At 36.9% G+C, this 6,399-nt stretch overlaps 1 protein-coding gene across 1 annotated transcript in view; it reads left to right on the top strand.

Annotated features, from left to right (window-relative positions):
* Positions 1 to 6,399, top strand: part of ROR2 (receptor tyrosine kinase like orphan receptor 2) — a gene marked incomplete at its 5' end in the record, with an annotated part of 178,040 nt that overhangs the window by 125,776 nt on the left and 45,865 nt on the right.

Raw genomic sequence — 6,399 nt, 5'->3', positions numbered from 1 at the left:
TAAAAATATATTTAACCAATAGTAAGTGTATGAATGGGAAAAATGAAAAGGGTGAAGGTAAATGAGTTGTGATAAACGTTCAGTAAGTAGTTTAAAGTTCAAAGGAAGAAAAGAAGGGGGAAATTGTCACTTAAGTTCATGAGGCCTGGATACACAGACCTTTCAACAGATTTGGGTGCTTCAAGATACTGTGCCACCAGCCCCACAGATGTTGCTGCTGAGCCAAGAGTGGCTTCTTCCTATCCTTTTTCAGTGGCTGGGCAGAGGAACTCATGTCTATTTTTCTTCTTGAGAATTCAGGAGCTCTAGTAGTAACTGGCATTAAATTTCCTGTGTAGAAGCTAATTTTCCTAATCTGGAGAAAATCAGCAATCCTATTATGTGGAATCATGATGACACATCAGAATTAATTTGTGAGGTCTGTATTCCTTACCCATACCAGCCAGACCTCTGTTGCTGAAGCAGATGGCAGTAATAACAGGCTACTGTCTTCAGAGCAGACCAGCCCAGAGGAGAAGGAGCACACTTACAAATTGAACAGAAATGAATAGCAAGAGAAAAAATATTAAGTTTTGCTCCAGATTAAGGAGAGCTCTTCTGGTGGAAGCCTCTTTATGCTCCCCCAGCCTGCTACTGCCTCCCATGCCAGAATTCTTTGTCTTCCTGGGCTCATAGCAAGCTCCTTGTATAATTGCCTCATTTAACCTTAAGCTTCAACCATGACACAGTTGCCAAACTGTTTCATTTTCTCACGTACTCTGCAAAGTTTGCTGTAGATTGGATATATGCAGAACTTACTGTCTGCACTCTCATAGGCTGGGATGAGCACACAAAGATGGAAATGACATAAAGGCTGGACAGATTTGGGTAGTATTTTTTGGGTTTAGGAAAAGGGATGTCCCAACATGTTTCAGGTGTCTGCTCAGTAGCAGGGAACATGATACCGTTGCAATCAAATGGCTATTCTTTTTCCTGGTAGTGGTTTGGTTTTGGAATGTGCTTTTTATTTTTTATTTTTTCTTAATGACAGAAATAGTGTTTTTTCTCAGGACCTGTTTTTCAGAACACCCAAGCCATATATTTTGAAGTTAAAAAGAGATAAATTAGTTTGATCTTTGGAAGATTCCAGCTCTGATTTTTTTTCTATGAAGAAAATGCTGTATTTCCCATCCTTAAAGATAATGCTAATAATAAAAGCTCGAGACATTTCCATGCTGTTTCATATTTATTTTTAAAATAATTCCATTGTTCTTGTTGTAGCCTCCTTCTCTTTGGGTTTGTATGGCTGTTGTTTTTGACCATGCTTTCTCGTCTTCTTTTTTTCTCAAGACTTTCTACCTCCTACCTGTCATAGACAGACATGCATATAAAATCTTGCCAATGGATTTTAATGAAATGAGTAATACTATAACATTTCCAAGATCTTTGTAAGGCTGAGCTGTGTATACTTGCTCAGAGGTAGCATGGAATGAGAAGGAAAGATAAAAAGTGAGGAAGAATTCTGTTTTCTGGCAGTGAGAGAAACAGGGAGCTGCTTGTTAGAGGAACTGTGAAAGGCTCATTGGTCCTACAGATTTTCCCCAGGGATGTTAGAGGGATACCATTTATTACACAGTTGTAACACACCAGGAAAGATAGCTTGTTTTTAAAGAAAAAAGTGTGGAGGGAGGCTCTATGATTTCTTTGGTAAGCAAAAATCTGGAATGCTGCAAGACCAGGTCCACATTCCCATGAGTCTGGCTTTCTGAAGCTTTTTCATTTTAAAATTCTTCTGTAACTCTAATGATAACAGAGATGTTTTTGCTGAAAATACCCAATACTCAACAAAGCAGACTGGCAGCCTTCCTTGGATTTCCAGCTGACTCATGATTTCAAGACTTTGTCCCAACACGTTGAGAGCTATGAAAGCAGTGGGAGAACTTAGGAAAATATTGTGTCAGTAAATTGAAAGAAATTGAAAAAGAGTTTGTGGTTGTCAGAGGATGATGGCTGGTAATGCATCCAGGAATAATCTTCTGCGCCTTGTGGAAATTTATAAAGCAGGTGTTCTTGTTTAGCTTTGCTTCTTTCATCTTCATGATGGACAGTCTGCATTACAAATGTCAAAATTATTTATCTTCTGTCCCCTGGCAAATGGCTTAAATGAATAAGCAGATATTCCAAAAGCTGGACTTGTTACTCACTGAGTGACTGTGCTGGGTCATGGATAGAACAGTACAGTAACTTGTATTTCTGTAGAGTCACTCGTATATTCTACACAGCCTTCATAGGAACAGCCCCCTGTCTCTACTTCTCTATATAGTTGAGAAGTACTACATTTTGGTGCAGTGAAACCTCTTGTAAGTGTATGCAGCAGTGATAAATATCTGAGCGTGCAGGAAACCCTTAAGCACCAGTAGGATGTGGCGTTATGCCACGCACTCCTTGCCATTGTTTTATATGTTTAATTCTTTCCTGCATTTTTCTAGCGAGTGCAGTGTATTTTGTGTTACAGGAGTGATGGAAAATGATTCAGTGAAAGAAGGGCCGTCAACACCGATTTTCATGGATTTTAATCCACTTAAATCTTCAAACGCAGTAGCTTGCTGCAAGGGTATGGCTCATTTGGGAGTGTCGACACCCATGTAAAGCAGAGCTTTTTGAGTACAGCAGTTTGGTTTGTGATTCAGTGGAGACATGTGCTCAAACATTATTGATGCCCACCTCTTTGTATATTTAAATGTCTTTTAAATTCCTTGCTTTAAAAGCATCCTCCTTTTATGACTCATGAATATACATTTAAAATTAATTTTAGAAGCAGACTTTAAGATCTGAGTTTTGCATTTTAAAATACAACTTTTGTAGTCAGTTGTAGAAATAATTGCAGTAGGCTAAAAATAAGGTTATTGAGAAGTTGCAGTCTGACAACTTATTTTTCTCTACTTTGTTGCAAAGACTAAATTTGTTTGCAGCTGTGCTTTCATTAACAAAATTTCAGTGAAATGCTTTATCTATTATCTGGTTTGAAATGGTACTTTGAGTACTATGATTAACAAATTCATCATTTAGTAGAATCAGTGGAATAAGTAATTGTAATTTTCTATTTGGACATTGAATCTGGAGTTTCAATTCACAACATACTTTTTAACAGCTAGCAGATATTCAAATCACACTCAGAATCACACTCAGCACAGTTGCTCTGTAAATGTAACGTTAATTACCTTTATTTTTTAGGTTTTATCTCATTACATTTTTTCCCAGATAAGAAGCACAAAAATAAATGCTACTCATTAGTATTTATCTAACTTGTAATGTTGATGTAGGGGAATGTTGTTAAACTCGGTGAGCATCTGGTAGCAAAATTCACGGGCCATATCCCTGGTGAGTGTAAATTGTCATAGGTCCATTGACTTCAACTCAGCTATGACTGTATATACAAATTTCCCCACCTGTTAGTTTTTGACTTTTTAACACTGAGCTCCTTTACTGATACTATTTATTACAGCCCTTCAGTGAACAGAAGTTTTTGTATCCATTTTTTACTTCAGTGATGTCTCTTTGACATTGTAACTATGATCACTATTTTCTGTGATCCCAAGACTGCTGATCTTTAGGTGTGCTTGTGAAGATGTGCAAACAAATGATTGTTTGTGCCAGAAAGATGGGTCGTCTGCAGATAGACCTTTGGCCAAAGAATGAAGCTGTTTGTTCTGAGCATGGGGGCAGGCAGAGCAAGAAGAACATGCCATTCCCTGCAGTGCTGGCCGAAGGTGCCTCCAGCTAGGTAGGGCCCTGCAGCAGCAGCAGTGTTTTCCCTATCATCCTTTTCCTTGTAATAATTAGCTTTTTCAAGTGGGACTCAGCCCTGCACGTGTTGTATCAGTGCTATGTTTTTGTTTTGCTTTGTTTTGTTTTGCTTTGTTTTGTTTTGTTTTAGGTTTTCCTATACACCCGTGTTTTGGAAAGTTTAGTGGAGCCTTCAATTCATCTGTATATGTTACTGTATAGGAAGAAATTATGAGTAACATCAGGAACAGCTGGCATTAGTCCAACCCTTCTCAATGGATGAACAATTAAGCCAATATGGCTTTTAAAAAATCCCATTCTTTATCAAATATTTATACCCTAGTCGTATTGCTTCGCAAGTCAGTAATATTAACTCTTATTGATCTCCTTAGTACATTATGAAGTCTATGAGAAGGAACAATTTTATATCCTATTTAAAAAGCAGTATTCTTCAAGATTAAAGAAGAAACTGCATTAAAAATTTGCTTTGCTTTTCTTTGATACTTTTATCAGAAATTTGAAGGTACAAGCCTGACCTGGAAGTACTAGGTATTTTTCTACAATAATAGTAATATAGACTTACCATATTATTGACTGGAAGAAAGTTTTATAGAAATGAGACTACATACGATGAAGATAGCATGTTTCTCTTCTCTCTAGTGTGAACCTGTATTAGTAGGAGATAGTGAATGCTGTGACATGTGAATTCATTTTAGCCTCATTGAAAAGTGATCCCTCCCTTGAAATGTTCTATGTCGAGAGTATAAGGAACAAATAACAAGAATTGTAGTACCAGATTTTAACAGTTCCCTGTTAGAGGTGCAGTGTAAACAAACCATGGATGTATACATGTATTAAAAACAGAAATCCCTGATGTTTTGTTGCAGTGCTTTTTAACAGACTTCCCACACACTAATGTGGCTTACCTCTTTAACTAAACAAAATCCTGTAATTTCTTTGAATGAAGATCCCCCTAAATAACTTCTAGGTTTATTATTTCAGTGTACTGAAACAAATTACTCTCAAAATAAAATTCTAAGTAACTTGTTAGCTTTATTAAAAGTGTAGATTGACTTTTTTCTTATATGTATTGAATCTGACTATCTATCTTGAATCTTCAAGAACTTTGTCTTCTTACTTGGTTCAAAACTACAAATTGGACTTCAGAATTTTGATTGGCAATCAAAAAAATTGATGAATTGGTGTTTTTGAGTATATACAAATATTCTTTGAACAAATAATGCTTCAGTTTTGCATACAGAATAACTACACACCAGAAGATTTGTTTTACTCTTTTCTATGGCATCTTAAAAAATGAGTTTTAGGAAACTGCTTGAGTATAACTTTCAGTGCTAAAATAATTGCAAAGCCAACTATTTTAATTACTTTTCTTTACTATTTTATTTACTGCAAGTTGCTTAGTTCCCCCTTCTCCAGCTAGCTCCTGTGCAAGAACTGATTTCTAGTTACTTAATTTTCAGTATTAACCATCATTATTACAGGGAATTCTCTGGGCTTGCTTGCATTTTAATATGAATCTCTTATCATACTGATGTATGCATTCAAATACTTCCTCCATTTGCACGTAAAGGTAGTAGGTCAGCTCTGACTGTGTTTGCAGGGGCATGAAATAAATGCTGAAAACCCTCCTTAGGCTTACATGCTTCACAAGATGATTTTAGTACTGAACAGAATTTCCACAATTGCCTTTTATTTACTGGGACTTCTTTTGTTTCATTTGCCCTCTGGCCTACTTTACTGTGGCAGTTGCATACAATAGATTGTGTTACATAGATGTCATGTAGTGTATTATACCCAGATGTATTCTTTCAGCTTATGAGACTTTCCGTTCAGAAAAGCCTCTTTGTTTCCTAGGTATTTGCTTCCATAGTCTTTTGTTGAGTGTTCATTCTGTGTCACCTGAAATTAAAATAATGCTTACTGCAAGGGGGTAGCAGTGCTATGTAATTTTTGCAACACGTGTAGCACCCCTGGACTTGTCTCTGTGCTTCTGGAGGACATCTTCACCTTCTTTTTTGCATAACCTCTGATACAATTGTTACATGGTAAAGTTTATAGTTAAAGAAAGCCATTAGTCCTGAATAACATTTTTTTCTAACTGTATGAGGCAAAGCTGCTGCTTGTTATAGCCTGACCTCAGGTCCTGAGGGGCATCTGAGCAGAGAGCTTGTCCTGCACCGGAACACCTGTCTCATCTCCTGACAACTTAAAAGCAACAGGCCTGGATTCAAATCATTCATAGAATATCTCTATCTAGAGAGATTCTCAACCGCATTCTGTGTTTTACTCCAATTCACAGGTCTTCCTATACCCCTCCTACAGACCCACATGTTCCTGGAAGTCACAGTTTCTGCCACTGTGAGGAGATTAGATAGGCACTGCAGCACAGAATCGTCATCATTCTTTTTCATTGCTTGTCTGTTCAGTTTTCCATTTTATACAGATTTCTTCTGATTCTCCTTCTAAGCACACTGTTTTTAATTGTGTGTGAGATAAGGAACATGTAGATTTTTTACCAGTGCTTAGTTGTTTTTCATGTTTCCAGAGATGTTAAACAAGATTAATCTTAGATAGACCCTGTATTGTAAATAAAATAAGAACACTGATGCCACT

The sequence above is a fragment of the Meleagris gallopavo genome, chromosome Z (genome assembly GCF_000146605.3).
Source record: "Meleagris gallopavo isolate NT-WF06-2002-E0010 breed Aviagen turkey brand Nicholas breeding stock chromosome Z, Turkey_5.1, whole genome shotgun sequence".
In the NCBI taxonomy this organism is placed as follows: Eukaryota; Metazoa; Chordata; class Aves; order Galliformes; family Phasianidae; genus Meleagris; species Meleagris gallopavo.
This window is presented reverse-complemented; position numbering and strand designations above follow the sequence as displayed.